A 17,124-nucleotide genomic window follows, 5' to 3' on the forward strand; every position below is an offset into this window, starting at 1 on the left:
GACTTATTATTTCTGAATTCAGTGCACACATCTCGTAATAAATACAATTGCAAAAACCGTTGTGATAGTGCAACCGAGCTTCCCTTGTAGATCCGCCTGGCACATGTCATCTGCCACGTCATAACATGCACAGTTGGCCTGCATTCGGGGCAAGGGGGAAAGGGTAACACAGGCGTCAGGATCCAGAGAGCAAGATCACATATGAGTTTGGCTGTGAGGACTCAGAGGATGACTTTCATAGGATGGTGTACAGAGAAATGCTAATTGACATGCACAAAAAATGTTTGGTTCATTGGTGGACCTGGCAGAAAGTTTTTTGCCACTGTCTAAGATCATGGAGGACTTTGGCACTAAATTGGCTTTGCGTAGAACTTGAAGTCCTTCTTTGCCAATGGACGCAGTGGCAAACTCCATGAGAGCACTTGTCGGCCCAATCATGTTGCGGCATCTGATGGCTGGTGCCTCAGCTCCCATTACAACAGAAGCACTTGCCACCCAATGCCTGGGTGCTGTAGTGGAAGCTTAGACTGAGGACATATAATCTCTGCTTGTTGTCATGCAAGGTCAAAGGGCTTGCAGAGTCCCACAGCAGTCCAGAAATCTGTCTTCCACCAGAGTACGAGGCACTGTCCCAGGGTGTTTCAGTTGTTCCATGTACCATGTACCCGCTGTCCCTTCTGGGGATGTCAGCATTCATCCTCCCACCACTGCCACTCCACCAGTGCATTTGCTGCTGTTTGTCAACCAGCCAAACCCTGATTGCTGTCACCCCAGGGTGCTGGAGTCCGAAGCCGGGCCTTTTAGGACCGACTGCTTGAGATTGCCCTACAAGGCCATCAACAGTCTCCCCCACTGAAAATCATCAACTTTCTATCAGCCATGCTGCAGCCACTGAGTTAGCACTACTTAGAACCATTAGGACAGGTAAAGACACCTGTTAGACAGGCACTAAAGGAGTGCACGAGGGTAACAAGTTGACTTTTTAATGCAATAGTGGATTGACTTGTTTGATAAAGTCAGTTTGGAATGTTTGTTTTGAGGTGGCCTTTATTTCAGCATTTGGCCAAGAGGACACTGTGATGGTCAGTGACAGACAAAGGTAAAGCGTGGAATTGTAGTGTCAGGAACTGGGATTGTGTTCACTGGCACCATAGTTGCATGAGGCCATTATGGACAGCCTGGCCGGAGAGGAGATGTGTTAGTTGCATCCTTTTCTTCCTTCTCCTCCTCCCCCTTCTCTTTCCTCACAGCTGCTCATCATATCCCTGATGGCAAGTGCTGTGGCCTCACTTTGTAGAGTACAGCAGACCACAATGCTCTGGCGGGTACTGAAAGGATCCTGCAGAGTGGTCAGGTAGTAAAGCATTGCTTGAGTGGCTCAGTGTTCTGCTCAATGATGTTTTGAGTGGCAGAATGGCTCTCACTAAATATATGGTTGTCAAGTTGGGTTGGATAGGGCACTGGAATCATAAACCAGATGATCAGTGGGTAGCCCTTGTCACCCAGTAGGGAACTCTCTGGTTTGATGTGGTGCCTCAATTATTGGAGGAACAGCAGAGACATTATGACTGCTGCCGGAGTAGCAGCATTCACCTACATGATGGGTTAAGTATGGTTGCTCGCTTGCAGCACATTCAGGATGTGGAACCCTTTCTGGTTCCAATAATCTCTGCTTTTAGATACAGCAGCTGCAAAGCTGCATGTATATAGTTGACGGCACCCTGCACTATTGGGAAGTCCATTATCCTGGTGGAGATACATGCACCCTCTCCCTGCTTTTCTCTGGTAAGAGGGAACACAATGTACATCCCTCGCCTGGCATAAAGGGCATCAGGCACCTTCCTTGTATAACTGTGAGTGGTAAACAGGGAGATGTTAGAGATATCATCTGCTCCAGCCTGGAAGGATTCTGATACAAAGACATTCATGACAATGCTCACTTTCACAACCACTGGCAGCGCTGCCCTTGCCATGTTCTGAGTCTGAAGGTTTCCTTCGTAAAACGGAGATGATGCACATACTATTCACAGTGTTGGCTGAGGTAAGAGGAATAGTCCCAAAGACTATTGGTGAAAATGGCCTCCAGCTGAAAGTCCTTCTCCCATTCCTCCTCCTCCCTTTGTGAGCAGTTTGTTTCCTTCTCTGCTGCCTTTGCTCAATCTCACTCTCAAGCTGCAGGCCGAGGGAAAAGCTAACTCCAGCACCCATGACTGTGGGCATTTGGTCTGAGCAGAACCCTTGAAGTCAGAAGCGAGGCCCTCTCAGAAGCAGCACCATTCATTGTAGACTTCATCAACTGTGAACAACAGAAAACCCACCTCATTTCTACAAACTTGGACAAAGCCAGGAGAAATCAACCTGCAACTGAGCTGAAATGGCGCTGGTGGGGGTGACCTTCATGCTGCTGAATACATGTTCAGCTGTGTGCGTTTAAGAGGGGGCTTTAGCCGGGAGCGATGTGGTCAAAGGTGGCAGTGCTGGTTTCAGGTTAGTGTTATGCACTGAGGCTGGAATTTCCCGGCCCCGCCAGTGCGCCTGGGGTTTGCGGCAGAGAATGCGACCGGATGAAAAAAATCGGGTTCCCGACGTTGGGAAATTTTGGCGGGAACTTGTGGCCCTGACCGTCATAGAGGGATAATGGCCCGTTGCCATTCCAGCCTAGGCTGTCAGAAACCCATTTCACGTAGGACTAATAGAAGTTAGATGAGAACCCCACTGGAATTCTACCCCCCCCCAACTCCCCCACGACCCCCCCGCACCCCCCTCCTCCGCCTAGCATATCAGACGCCCTGCCAGTGGGAGCTCACACCGGTCCGAAACATGACTGGACTTTCTAAAACACAACTGGACTTGAAATGTTGAGGGGCTGAATTTTCTCTGAATTGCACTAAGTCCGGTAGCCGGCGGGTAAAATGGAGTCCTACCCGCCGATGAAAATGGTGGGTTTTCACGCTGTATCTTCCCGAACCTGCCTCACTATATATTCACTCCCGCGAAACATGCCGTTTCCATGTTGGGTGGGCTCTCATTCGCCCGCTCACCATCACTCCGCTGTTGGATCACGCCAGACGCCATCTTTAAAAGTGTTCATCGCCACCAGCTCACCACCGCTGCCTGAGAGACATGGGCCAGCAAAGGCAAAAAAGACTGCAGCCCCCACCCACCCCCCCACCACTTCAACGAGGGGTCCCTTGAGCGACTGCTGGATGCCGTGAAGGCCTGCCCGGATGTGCTCTATCCCCGCAGGATGGGTAGCAATGTCACCAACCCGGCTTGGGAGGCGGTGGTAGCGGTGGTCACTGCCAAGGCCCTTCTGAAGAGGACTGCCTCCACCTCCACTGTGGTTTTCTGGGGAGCACCAAGACGTAGCGGCAGGGTTAGGACAGTTCAAGTGAAATTAGTTTCCCAGCCTGGGTACAGGTGTTAATCAGACGCATCTAATGTTTCATGGCTGTGTCTCTGAGATGGCCCTGATGATGGAGCGTAAGCGAGCTGCCCTCGGCCAGACAGGAGTCAGACATTCTCAGAGGCTATGTGAAGCCCTATGGAGTATTTTCACTGCATGTTGTCATCATCCTCCTGCGATCAAGTGACTATTAGGTCTCCACTGCGTCTCCATGACAAGAGCATTCTCACAGAGGGTATTGGTGCTGAGATAAGCCAGACTGGAGTCAAATGTTCAAAACTGTGATGTGGGGATCTATGGGGACACCTCACTGAATGTTGTCATCATCCTCCACAAATCTGGCAGCTGTGAGGGCCTCCCGAGTGCGCCTGCCTCATCCAGCCAGTGTGAGAGCCTCTTCCCCGTCGTTGTCACCACTGAGGACCCCCTCACCCTCATCCCCATCAGCGTCCTCCTCATTGGAGGAGATGTGCAGCTCCTCCATTTCCTCCGCAGCCAGCTCCTCACCCGGTTGCAGCGCCAGGTTGTAAAGGGTGCAGCAGACGATGATGATGCATGACACCCTCTGTGCACTGTATTGCAGGCACTAGAACCACATCTTCAGCATCCCAATGCTCTGCTTCACCAAGTTGTGAGCTGCAGCATGAGCCTCATTATAATGTTGCTCGGCTGCAGCCTGAGGCCACCACACGGATGTCATCAGCCATGACCCCTGCGGGTAGCGTTCGTCCCCAAGGAAGCATCCCTGCAGCTTCTGTGGACCCTGGAAGTCTTCAGGGATCTGCGAGTGACTCAGGATGTAGACATTGTGCATACTCCCTGGAAACCATGCTCACACCTGCAGGATGCGTTTCTGGTTGTCACACACCAGCTGCACGTTCAGCGAGTGGAAGCCCTTGTGGTTGATGAAGTTCACTGAGTGTAGCGATAGAGACCTGAGCACCACATGAGTGCAGTCAATCACACCCTGCACCTGTGGGAATCCCGAGATCAGGGTGAATCCAATGGCCCTGGCATCTTGGCTGTCCCGGTCCCAGGCGAAATGCACAAAGTTGTTGCCATGGAGAAGATGCATCTGTGACCTCATGGATGTATTTGTGGGTGGCGGACTGTGAAATCCCACAGAGGTCACCTGTGGAGCCCTGAAAGGAGCCACTGGCATAGAAACTGAGCACCGCAGTCACTTTCACAGCCACTGGCAGTGGATGCCCTCCATGTCCCCTTGGTGCCAAGTCCTGCAGTAAGTGGCAGATGTGAGCTACCAGGTCCCTAGACATGCGCAGTCATCGGCGACACTGGTTCTCAGTCATCTGCAAGAATGGGAGGCGGCGTCTATAGACCCTGGGTGTTGCTAGGCACCGACCAGACACAGCTCCCTGTCGCTTCTAGCGTGTGCAGGAGCCGCTGCTGCCCCTGCCTTTGCACAGCCAGGAGCCTCAGTCGCTGTCTCCTCAACCTTCTACAGTCTCTGTTGGCCATCAGGCCTGCAGCTAGGTTACCAGGATCCAGGATCCTGAAGTGGTCCTCCTGCAGCATGAGAGAGAGAGAGACATAGTTATCATGGCTGTACTTGGCACCTTTCCTGGCCCTGTGTGACCGCCCCTTAATGCTTCCCGGAGAGTGCTGGTCACTCCTCGGATGGCCAGAGGTGAGTGTGCTGCATGGCTGGCAGCCTGGGACATGGGGGACACTGGTCCTAACCAGGAAGCTGAGATTGCAAGGGGCTGTGAGCACCTCCAGCAGTGACTGCTACATGGTCAGCTCTGGTGAGGAGATTGTACAGCCTGTGCAGTCCAACTGCTCCGCGGTCCAATAAAGTGGTGGCGGATGCGAAGTCTGTGCCGGGGGCATGGGGGGCGTGGGGAGGGGTGGGTAAGGTATGGAGTGCTTGGTGGCCGTTTGGTGCCTCTGCAATGCTTCCATGGGCAGGCTAGGAGCCCAATCCCAATCATATCACTGTGGCTGCGCCTGATCTGTCTCAGTTGTACAGACATGGTCAGTGTATACAGGTGTCCCTAATGCGTGGCCACTTTCCTCGCTTACCCTGCCCCCTACCTCAAATGCCTGTGCGCAGGATGCAGCTCCAGGGCAGCAGTTCTCCCCCCACCCCACCCTCCCTCTCAGCAATTGCCTCGGAGGTTGGCTAGCACTCGCCGTCGGACACCCCGCACCCCTCAGCAGTCACCTGCGGGGCCAGGCAGCTGTTTCCCCCAGATGCCCCCGAGGCCTGTAAACACCGGGCGAGCTGGGGGGGAACACTGCTGCTCACTCACCTCAGCTCGCCCCCAAAGTGAAGGCCGCCGAGTGCGTGTCACCTGCGTGCTGTTGTGAAACACGTCACCGTGCTTTCCTGCTGATGTGGACCGATGATACGTTGGGGGTCCAAAGAACTTGGTGGGACGGCCCTTTAATTATATGCTAATGTATTACAATTAGCTTCCCTGCCGACCAATGGCAGGAAACGCGACCCACCGTTGGCGGGCTGAGCGGAAAGAGATCACGACCTGACTTCCGGCCGCCGTGAAGCGGGTCCTGTCATAATTCCTGCACACGCCACCTATCAAGCCCACTGCCAGCGGGCTCGGAAAATTTTCCCAGAGGACTTAGTCCACTCGGTGGCGGGTGTGCGACGATTCGGGGGTGGGGGAGGGGGTTGTGGGGGGGGGTGGGGGGCAGTGTGGGGGGGGGGGTGCGTGGTTTGGGGGGGGCTGGAACACGATGTGGGGAGAGCGCAGAAAAGACAGGTCTGCTGGAATATGGCAGACTGGATTGAAAGCAGGGGAAAGCAAGGGGACGGTGAATTGGGGGAAGCAAGTGACTGTGAGTTGGGGAGATGCAGGGGTCTGTGAGGGAGATGTAGGGGACTGTGGGGGAGATGCAGGGGTCTGTGGGGGGAGATGCAGGGGACAGTGGGGGGAGATGCAGGGGACAGTGGGGGAGATGTAGGGGACAGTGGGGGAGATGTAGTGGACTGTGGGGGAGATGTAGGGGACTGTGGGGGAGATGTAGGGGACTGTGGGGGAGATGCAGGGAACAGTGGGGGAGATGTAGGGGACTGTGGGGGAGATGCAGGGGACTGTGGGGGAGATGCAGGGAACAGTGGGGGAGATATAGGGGACTGTGGGGGAGATGCAGGGAACTGTGGGGGAGATGCAGGGGACTGTGGGGGAGATGCAGGGGACAGTGGGCGAGATGCAGGGGACTGTGGGGTAGATGCAGGGGACTGTGGGGGAGATGCAGGGGACAGTGGGGGAGATGCAGGGGACAGTGGGGGAGATGTAGTGGACTGTGGGGGAGATGCAGGGAACAGTGGGGGAGATATAGGGGACTGTGGGGGAGATGCAGGGAACTGTGGGGGAGATGCAGGGGACTGTGGGGGAGATGCAGGGGACAGTGGGGGAGATGCAGGGGACAGTGGGGGAGATGTAGTGGACTGTGGGGGAGATGCAGGGAACAGTGGGGGAGATATAGGGGACTGTGGGGGAGATGCAGGGAACTGTGGGGGAGATGCAGGGGACTGTGGGGGAGATGCAGGGGACAGTGGGGGAGATGTAGTGGACTGTGGGGGAGATGTAGTGGACTGTGGGGGAGATGTAGTGGACTGTGGGGGAGATGTAGGGGACTGTGAGGGAGATGCAGGGAACAGTGGGGGAGATGTAGTGGACTGTGGGGGAGATGTAGTGGACTGTGGGGGAGATGTAGTGGACTGTGGGGGAGATGTAGGGGACTGTGGGGGAGATGCAGGGAACAGTGGGGGAGATGTAGGGGACTGTGGGGGAGATGTAGGGGACTGTGGGGGAGATGCAGGGGGCAGTGGGGGAGATGTAGGGGACTGTGGGGGAGATGTAGGGGACTGTGGGGGAGATGTAGGGGACTGTGGGGGAGATGCAGGGAACAGTGGGGGAGATATAGGGGACTGTGGGGGAGATGCAGGGAACTGTGGGGGAGATGCAGGGGACTGTGGGGGAGATGCAGGGGACAGTGGGGGAGATGCAGGGAACTGTGGGGGAGATGCAGGGGACTGTGGGGGAGATGCAGGGGACAGTGGGGGAGATGCAGGGGACTGTGGGGGAGATGCAGGGGACAGTGGGGGAGATGTAGGGGACTGTGGGGGAGATGCAGGGGACTGTGGGGGAGATGCAGGGGACTGTGGGGCAGATGCAGGGGACTGTGGGGGAGATGCAGGGGACAGTGGGGGAGATGCAGGGGACAGTGGGGGAGATGCAGGGGACAGTGGGGGAGATGTAGGGGACTGTGGGGGAGATGCAGGGGACAGTGGGGGAGATGCAGGGGACTGTTAGGGAGATGCAGGGGACTGTGGGGGAGATGTAGGGGACTGTGGGGCAGATGCAGGGGACTGTGGAGGAGATGCAGGGGACTGTGGGGCAGATGCAGGGGACTGTGGGGGAGATGCAGGGGGCAGTGAGGGAGATGCAGGGACAGTGGGAGGACGCAGGGGACTGTGGGGGGAGGAAAGCAGAAGGTAGGTAGAAGGTGTTGGATACAGTCTGAAAACTCACGCTCACCTATCTGATGTTAAGGCACAGCACTGAGTCCACACCCTTGATGTCCAGCTCAAGAAATGCTGTTTGTGAGGAAGGTCATTGGGTGGAGCTGAAGATGAACTCAACTGGACAATGGAAGGGGAACCCTAATGAGCTGTCCTGGTAAGGGAAAGGTCTTTCTATAGACTGAGAAATACAGTGGAGGGAAAGAGAACAGCGTGAGTGGGATGCTTTTTGCATATGGCTCATGAGGGCCTTGGCAAAGATTGATGCCTCCAAGGCAAGCATGATTCAGGGGGACAGACCCAACTTGGCTCGGACCCTTGAAAGTCTTTGTGGGGGAGGGCGGTGGTTGTGCACAGGCAATATCACAAGCAGCAGCAAGAAAAATCCAGAAGACCTTTGAATCATATGTTTACAAAGGTGCAACAATTATTTAAAATGTTTGTACCCCCATGCTACCAGAGTGAACTTTCCTTAACTTTTCTTACCCTACCACTATGCCTCGGCACTTCCCTGGCAACCATGGAAGAGGTGGAAGCAGCCTGCTGACTACTATTAAAACCTGTTGTCTCCAATGACTTTGGTGGGAGTTCTCCTAAGACTCAAGGCCTCGAGGCCCCAGCCTTCTTTAAGTCTCCTGCTCTAAGGAAGGTGCACACTCATGGTCTCAGAAGCTGGAGCTGATGGGGTCACGGGCATAGGGGACTCAGAACTTAGAGAGTCCTGGGTGGATGCCCCAAGTTTGCCCGCCTGACGCTCCTCCACCCTTTGGGTGCCCGAGGCTCCTCCCTGACTCCTTGAGGGGAGGGGGCACCTGAACGAAGGTCGAGGTGCCCCAGCCCCCAGTTGCCCCTATACGCATGCCTATAGCAATGAAGTGCAGTTCTGAGCAAATCTCCAGCAGAAATTGGATGTTCTGTTGGTCCAGGGTCTCCATGGCATCCGTCATCCTCCCCGTGGAGGATGCACTCATATGTCAGTGCTTCTACATCAGAGAGGAGGCAGACTAACTCTTCCACCTCACATGCCACTCTGTTGAGGGTCTCTGCCTCATGTTCCCCTGCATCTTGCTGCATCTCCAACACCTTCTCCATGACCACTCCCAGAGACACATCATCAGACTCGGACTTAGCAGGGGCCAATTCCCCAGCAGCCCTCTGAGTGCCGGGGAAATTGACTCTCACTGCCTCCTGCTGGGGACAGGTGTCCGTGCGGTGGCCTCCAGAGTGTGAGGCCCAGCACAACTAGATCTATGACTCACCGAGGTGTGTGCCTGGGCTGGTAGGTGATGCAGGTGAATGTTGTGATGGCTCTCCAGGTGAGAATTCATTGTCCTCGTCCTCTTCCAAGGTCCTCTGCAGGCTGGGGCTGGGGCTGAGTTCAGGGGCAGGGTCTGGTCTCACCCTCTTCCTGCTGGCATCTGTAATGGGGTAAAGGAGAGAATGAGTGACATCGTGGGCTGTCGCCTACATTGCATAGAGCCTAAACCTTGGGTTTCGAATTGCAGGGATTAAGCATGCTTCCTCACTGGGTGGCTGGGGGAGACTGGCCTCTCCTTTGCCACAGACATGGTCACAGTCGTGGCCCTCTCCTACCAGCTCAGCGGCCTGTTGTGTGAGGGGTGGGTTTCGGGCATGTCCCCTCCTGTCTTCTCCCTCTAGTGCCTGTTGTGCACTGTCTTCGACCTAGAAAGAAGATGGTTTGTGAACACTTCTGATGCAGGTGTAGGTCACATGCTGCTAGTTCTGTATCTAATGAGTCACTTTGTGAGTCCCCAAAGCCTGTCCACCATGTGCAAGGCACAAGTGGGGATTTGAGGGAATACTGTCCACTTGCCTGGGTAAGTGTAGCTCCAGCAGCACTGAGGAAGCTGGAGACCATGCAGGACAATGCAGGCCACATAACTGACACCCCATCCAGCACCCTCAACATTGACCACTAACCCATTGGCAACTGTGTGTGCCGTATGACACAGTCCCCAAGGGCTTCTGCAGCACCCTCCAGATCCATGGGCTCCAGCAGCTAGAATGACAAGGACAACAGAGTCATGGCATCAGCAGCCGCCCACTACACCAACCACCGCCCCCCCCCCGCCAAACAATTTGTCTCTTCAGTGTGGCTGGGTCAGCAACTCACAGTTGCCTCCCTACAGCGGACCACATGGACTGCTATGGGCTATGGAGCAGCACCTTGCGAAGGGCATTTATGCATTGGCAGTACAGATTCTGGCCTTGCCATTGACCCTACACCCCTTTACCAATTTTCTGAGGTGACCATGGGGTGTAGAGGTTTCACTTACCCTGGCGGCATGGACTAGGTCATTCATTTACTCTCTGCACTGGAGGGTGGTCCTCCACTGTAGCGAGGTCGCATTGATCACCCTAGCAACTTCCTCCCAGGCAGTGTGGTGAGATGGGTGGGCCTCCTCCTCCAAACCTGGGAAAGAGGACATCTCTACTGTCCTCCAAGGACTGCAGTAGAGTCTCCAGTGAGGCGTTGCTGAAGTGTGGGACCACCGCCTGCTGCTTCCTGGGTGACATGTCTGTCTTGCAGAATCCTTGCACGATGCATGAATGAATGTCAATGTCCAGGTGCGTTTTAGATATGGCGCCCAGATATGACGGCAGGGTGCACGACCTTTTGCTTGCCCTGCCCCACCACATGATTTGGCGTCAAACCCCCAGCTGCATAATTAACAAGTTTGATATCGCACAATTTGGCAAGTTTACCACCTCCACCACACGACTTGGGTCTGGAGCAGTGAATCCCAGTCTGAGTCACAGGTCTGTCTGCTCTGCATACTTCCAGCACAAATTTCTAACGCCTGTGAGCTAGCCCTTACCAAAAAAGGCATTTGACATGGACTACACTGGAGTTGTGCGCACACAGCACAAATGGCATTTTGATACCAAAATGACATCTGTAGTACCAAAACCATTGGCTTTACGGAGTCAAATTTCATGGCGACTTAGTGGGCAGGATTTTTCAAGTCGGTAAGTGGGGGTGGGGCCTGCGTGTAAAATGACACGCAGTGAAGTCAGGGGGGAACTGCCGACATCATCGCGCCCGATTTAAATATTCAGGAAGGCGTGAGCGCAGCGAAATCAGCTGCTCGTCCACCGACCTGCCAATGGCCAACTGAGATGATTTTGGGAATCCCCCTTGCCCACACATGGAGCTTCTGTGCAGACGTCACACTGGACGGGCCTTAATTGGCCTGCCCATGTAAAATGGCGCCGCACCTCCGATTGGGGGCACCAACCAGAAGTGCGCCGGCACCCGCCCACCCATCAACTTCCCCCCCCAACAGGGGGAAAATTCAGCCTAATATTTCTAACTGAAACAGGCCAAATGAAGTGAGAATTTATGGAAGTGTTCAGTAATTCTTGTTGGTAAGAAGAATTGCCTCACAAGGTTTTGTGTTCACTTCTAGTTTGTAAAGCAAGGAGAGACAATTTCAAAGGTCTGGGGAATTGGGAGGCATTGATGAAAATGATTTAAGACTTAAGAACCAAAATAATCTAGAGTTGGAAAAGATACAAGAATGTACAGTAGCACTAAGTTCAACACCCTTTTTGGTGTAGCTCCAATGTATAAATGAGTCTAATAATTGTTTTGATAGTGAAATGGGGTGGAAGCTGTTTTTCCCAGCCTCAAAATCCATTTTCATCTCCTCTTGAACTCTTGCACTTTCTGCCTATTTCTATGATCTGCCCACTGAGCCTCAACTAAGTGTATAGCCCAAATTTTCCATTCTCAATGCAAAATGATAATTTTAACGTGAGGAGCTTGCAGTATGATAATGCAGGTTATAGGAGAGCAGGGGAATTCATTACTTTTGGCATTACAGTAAGGCAACTGCGAAACAGCTTTTTGGTATTGCATATATTGGTATAGGATATACCTAATTGTCAGGGTGCAAAGAATTTCATTGTGAGCTCCTGCATAAACTTTCACAATTTCCTCAACAGGAAGATCTTCCACCCCTTGCGTGTATAAATTGTGTTTAACAACATACAATGGATCTTGCAGATCAATGCAAGATGTGCAAGAATTTGTCATATGTTCATACTTAAAAATTTGCCTTTTCATGATTTCTTCAGGGAATAAAATCACACCCAATGGTGATTTGTGGGTAAGAAAACTCACTCCCTGATCACATAGATAATAATCCATGAGCAGAAACGGTGAAGCACCACACCAGAGCAAATGTCTTTTTAAAAGTAGTCAGCGAGAGGACCACTGAGGCCATGAAGAGTCCTGCATTATGCTTCAGCTCGTGTGCAACCTGAGAGACATAGGAACATATACGAGCAGGAGTAGGGCATTCGGCCCTCAAACCTACCTCATGATTTAATTAAATCATAGCTGATCTACCTCAATGCCATTTCCCACACTATTCCCACATCCCTTTAATGTCTTTACTATCTAGAAATCTATCGGTAAAATATTCTGTTTTTCTATTTGTAATAACAAAGTAAATAATCTCACATTTTCCCAACTTTCATCTTCTTACCCACTCCCTTAGCATACATATATTCCTTTGCAGCCTCTTTGCATCCTCAAATTGTACTGTGTGAGATGTTTGCTGCTCATGTTCTTCAAAGGAATCACTGAGATAGTTTCCTCTCGTAGTATTTTGTTCCTGAAAGTGAGATGCTTCAGGTTGCATCTCTGAAATCAACATCCTGGGGATTACTATTGACCAGAAACTGAACTGGACCAGCCATATAAACATTGTGGCCACAAGAGTGGGTCAGAGGTTAGATATTTTGCAGTGAGTGACTCGCCTCCTGTCTCCCCAAAGCCTGTCCATCATCTACAAGGCACAAGTCAGGAGTGTGATGGAATACTCCCCACTTGCCTGGATGTGTGCAGCTCCCACAACACTCAAGAAGCTCAACACTATCCAGGTCAAAGCAGCCTGCTTGTTTGGCACCACATCCTCAACCATTCACTCCCTCCACCTCCGAGGCACAGTGACAGCAGTGTGTACCATCTACAAGATGCACTGCAACAACTCAACAAGGCCCCATCGACACCACCTTCCAAACCCGCAAACTTTACCATCTAGAAGGACAAGGGCAGCAGATACATGGGAACATCACTACCTGGAAGTTCCCCTCCAAGTCACTCACCATCCTGACTTGGAAATACATCGCCGTTCCTTCACTGTCACTGGGTAAAAACCATGGAACTCCCTTCCTAACGCTGTGGGTGTACCTACACCAGATGGACTGCAATGGTTCAAGAAGGCAGCTCACCACCATCTTCTCGAGGGCAATTAGGGATGGAAAATAAATACTGGGCAGCCAGCGAAGCCCAAATAAATAAATAAGAAATACCTGACTATGTAAGCTCTAACACTTCACATCTGAATTTTGTGGCAAAATTGCATTAATCACCTCGCCACTGAACTCTTGGCCATTCAACTATCTTAACCAACATTCTTAATGGCTTCCTTTCCTGAAGTACAGTTTCTCTCCCTTTGTAAAGCACCATTATCATTCTCCCAAAAAAATTCCACACATCTATCCTTTCTAACTGCTGCCCATTTCAGGTCTTCCTTTTCTCTCTAAGCCCAAGGGTATTTTCTTACCCTCTTCCTCTTATTCCTTGAATCTGCTCACCAATGACATCATTTACAGCACATGTTTGTTTATGACAGCCAAATGGAGCTTTCTATCATTTCCCTCAATCACACAGCCCTTGAAAAACTCATCAGGAAGTCACAAAGTCATAATATACCAGGGGTGGGCTGGGGGTAGGAGAGTGGGGGTGCTGGTGGGGGGAGGGCTGGTTGGTGGTTGAGTATTATGGCAGACACAAGAGCAGGAAACTTGGCGTGCAGGATGACTTAATTAGATGGGATGTGAAATCTCAATTTTCTGACTCTTAGGTTGCGATGCAAAGATAAAGCCTGTGGTGTGTTTGTGGCATGTTAAGCCTCATGCCAGATTGTGGTGATTTCATACTTGTAATAAATTTTTATGCCATGAACACTCATTAGTGTGAAACAGTTTTCAATAAAGCCCTACCTTGGGGATAAAGTTAACAGTGCACAAGAATCTAGTGGCACCTGATTCACGATCGTTTAAAGGTGGTGTGTACCCATCGGCTTTGTGCAGTTGTGACTAAGGTAGGCAGTTGCCTATGTTGAACCCTGTGGCACAGGCGGTAGGTGTTGAAAGGCTGGTGATCAGGTGCATGGAGGTACAGTGGAGGAAAGGAGCTGTCGATCGACGGTAGTGTCTGGGCACAGGGAGGTACGGTGGAAGGAAGTATGTGTGAACAGGTGGTAGTATCTGGGTACAGGGAGGTATGCGGAGGGAAGGGAGTGTGGACAGATGGTGGTGTCTGGGTGCAGGCAGATGCAGAGAAGTAAAGGGATGGTGGACAGAGGTGGGTGTTCAGATGCTGGGAAATGCAGTGGAGTAAAGGGCCTAATGCCCTGTATGCTGTGGTCCTGTGAGGGGGCGGGAGCAGGGCAGAGGGGTGCACTTCTGAGCGGGTCCTGAAAGATGGATGATGGGCCTAAAGGGCAGGGTTGAGGCAGTCAATGTAGGCATCCTGAGAGTCAAACTGAGTGTGCTGATTGGTGGAGGAAACAGTCACAGTCAAAGGGTGAAGTTATTTTCGGTATGGGGGCAGCTCCAGAGTCAGGTGTTGGGCATTGGAAAATATCATGGGCTGGATCGCAGGAGTGGACAAAAGCATGAAGGAGAATAACATGGGGGTTCAGGGTCAGAGTGGATATTTGGATGGTCATAGTTGTAGGCACAGGGAGAAGAGGTGGAATGTCCAGGGAGATGGTGATAGGCTCCAGGATAATGGTGGGGGGTGGGGGTGTTCCGGAGATTCAAGAGGAGAGAGGAAAGCTTTTGGTGAGTGGGTCAAGGATGATGAGGGAAAGCGTGAGTGTGACAAGAGGAGGGTGGCAGGTACAGGAACGGATTTGGAAGGTTACAATCGCCATGTTTTCTTGTTCACTCCGAATGCACATGGGGATGCCAAGGTTGCAGATCAAAGTGGGAGGAAGATCATTTTAGGTGGGTGGAGTTAAGGGTGCTCACAATTGGCTGATTACAGAGGGTCCCTAATAATAAATTACATGGATGAGAACCATGGATGAGCATGCTCTCAGACGGACATCTGCCCTTTTCTAACAGTGCAATTACTGCTATAACCATGGGCCTCATTCAGCCGATATTCCTGCAACCTCAGGAGTGGGAGGAGGAAATGCAAAGAAGGATAACTCTTCCTGTCCAACAATGAAGGCCATAAGGCCAACAGCAGCCAGCACCGGAGAAGGGGGCTGGTCCTTGTAGACATCCAGGGAAGGCATCAGCAAAGATGGGCACAGGCGCGTCAACCCACCTAGAGGACAAGAACAAATTACCCCAGATGTCAGGGAGGTGATGCCAGAGATGTCTGAGGGTGCCCCAAAAAATGGTAAGCAAGATATGTCGGATTGTTCATCAAGATATGCAGTCACGTGGATTTGGTGGCAGCCCCATGCCAGTGGTCCTCAAGATCATATTGGTGTTCAATTTCTACACCAGTGGTGGCTCCCAGGGCATGATGGGCAACATATATGGTGTCTCACAGGCTGCCACATATAGGTGCATAAAGGATGCCCTATTTTGTTGTGCTAATGATTTTGTCCACTTCACCAACAATTAAGACAGCCAGGCTGCAAGGTCAGCCATGTTCAATGTCACCACTGAGCTTCTTTGAGTAAAAGAAGCCATCAGCAACACTCATGTGGCCATAAAAGCTCCCTGGTAACAGCCAGCTGCATTTGTAAATCATGAAGGGTTTCACTCCTTAAATGCACAACTGGAGTGTGACCATAGAAGAAGAATAATGCAGGTCTATGCTTGTTTCGCAGGGAGGTTCCATGACACATACATCTTGCATAACTTAGGGCTCCCAGACTTTTTTGAAGCCTCCACCCAGATTGATGGATAGATCCTCGGTGACAATGGCTTTCTCCTGCACACATGACTGGTGATCCCCAGAGTGAGGTAGAGGAGTATTACAGTCAAGCTTGTGCATCCACCATAGCCATCATTGAGCATACCATTGGGCCTCTTAAAATGCACTTCCACTACCTTGACCAGGGTTCTTTAATATGCACCCCAGAGGGTGTCGCAAACAGTAGTGGTCTACCGTGTGCCGCACAACCTGGCTCTGCAACATGGACAAACGATGCAAGGGGAAGAGTGCCAGGGAGATCAGCTCTTCTCAGGTGACAAGGATTTGTCAGAGCATGAAGAGGAGGCCATAAATTCTAATGAGTCTTTCATGGATGCCAGGGCTATGGAGAGATGTGCAAAGGACACAAGGGACAACCTGATCTATAAAGGTTCACACAACAATAACACCTCGGCATGAACATCGCTCCATTGCCAGACACCATCCTGGGGTGTACACCTAGTCCTGCCATCCTCCCTTCCTGAGTTAACTATAAATCCTCTACCACTTAGAACAGAATGGGTAGTAGAGCTTTGTCACATACCCTCACAAGTGAGTGCTGGTACCAAGGACATGTTAGGGCTACACGGACTTCCATGTAACAGCCTGCCTTGTCCAATTAACTGAACCAGCTCCACTTTTAAAGTGCTTTGATTGCAACTGCCCCCGTCTCATTTCTACTCACCAAGAGTAATGTGAACCAATGCCCTCTAGACAGCAACAATGGGGGCTGACTGTGCCTGCATTTTCAGTCATGTTCCATAGAATGATCATCACAGAATTAACAATTCACAAAAACATTCAATAAAGAATACACAAAAATGCAGCACGTCTCATTCAGGAATAATGTCTTTGTCCCTATCTCCTCTCTAACCATTAAATTGTGAGAAATATAGTGCATGCCATGACTGTTACACCTGATAGCATGACATTTCCCATACTCCTCAATAATTACAAATATTTACATCTTAAGGCTATGTAGACATCCATGTAAAATTATATTGAGCATATTTTTGTAAATCAGAAAGAAATGGATGTATCACCTGAGTGCTCATAGTTTTTTCTACCATGACATAAGGGTGCAACCCCATCATCAGCAGCTGAGGTGGAGGCAGTCTTCTCAGTGTCATGCCCCGTTTCTTTGGATGACTATGGCAGGCATCCTCTGGAGGCATGACACTTTCAGAACCCCAGCTTACTGGGGGTCTCCTACACTGATTCAGGTGCATCTCC

This window comes from Carcharodon carcharias, chromosome 4 (assembly GCF_017639515.1).
Source record: "Carcharodon carcharias isolate sCarCar2 chromosome 4, sCarCar2.pri, whole genome shotgun sequence".
In the NCBI taxonomy this organism is placed as follows: Eukaryota; Metazoa; Chordata; class Chondrichthyes; order Lamniformes; family Lamnidae; genus Carcharodon; species Carcharodon carcharias.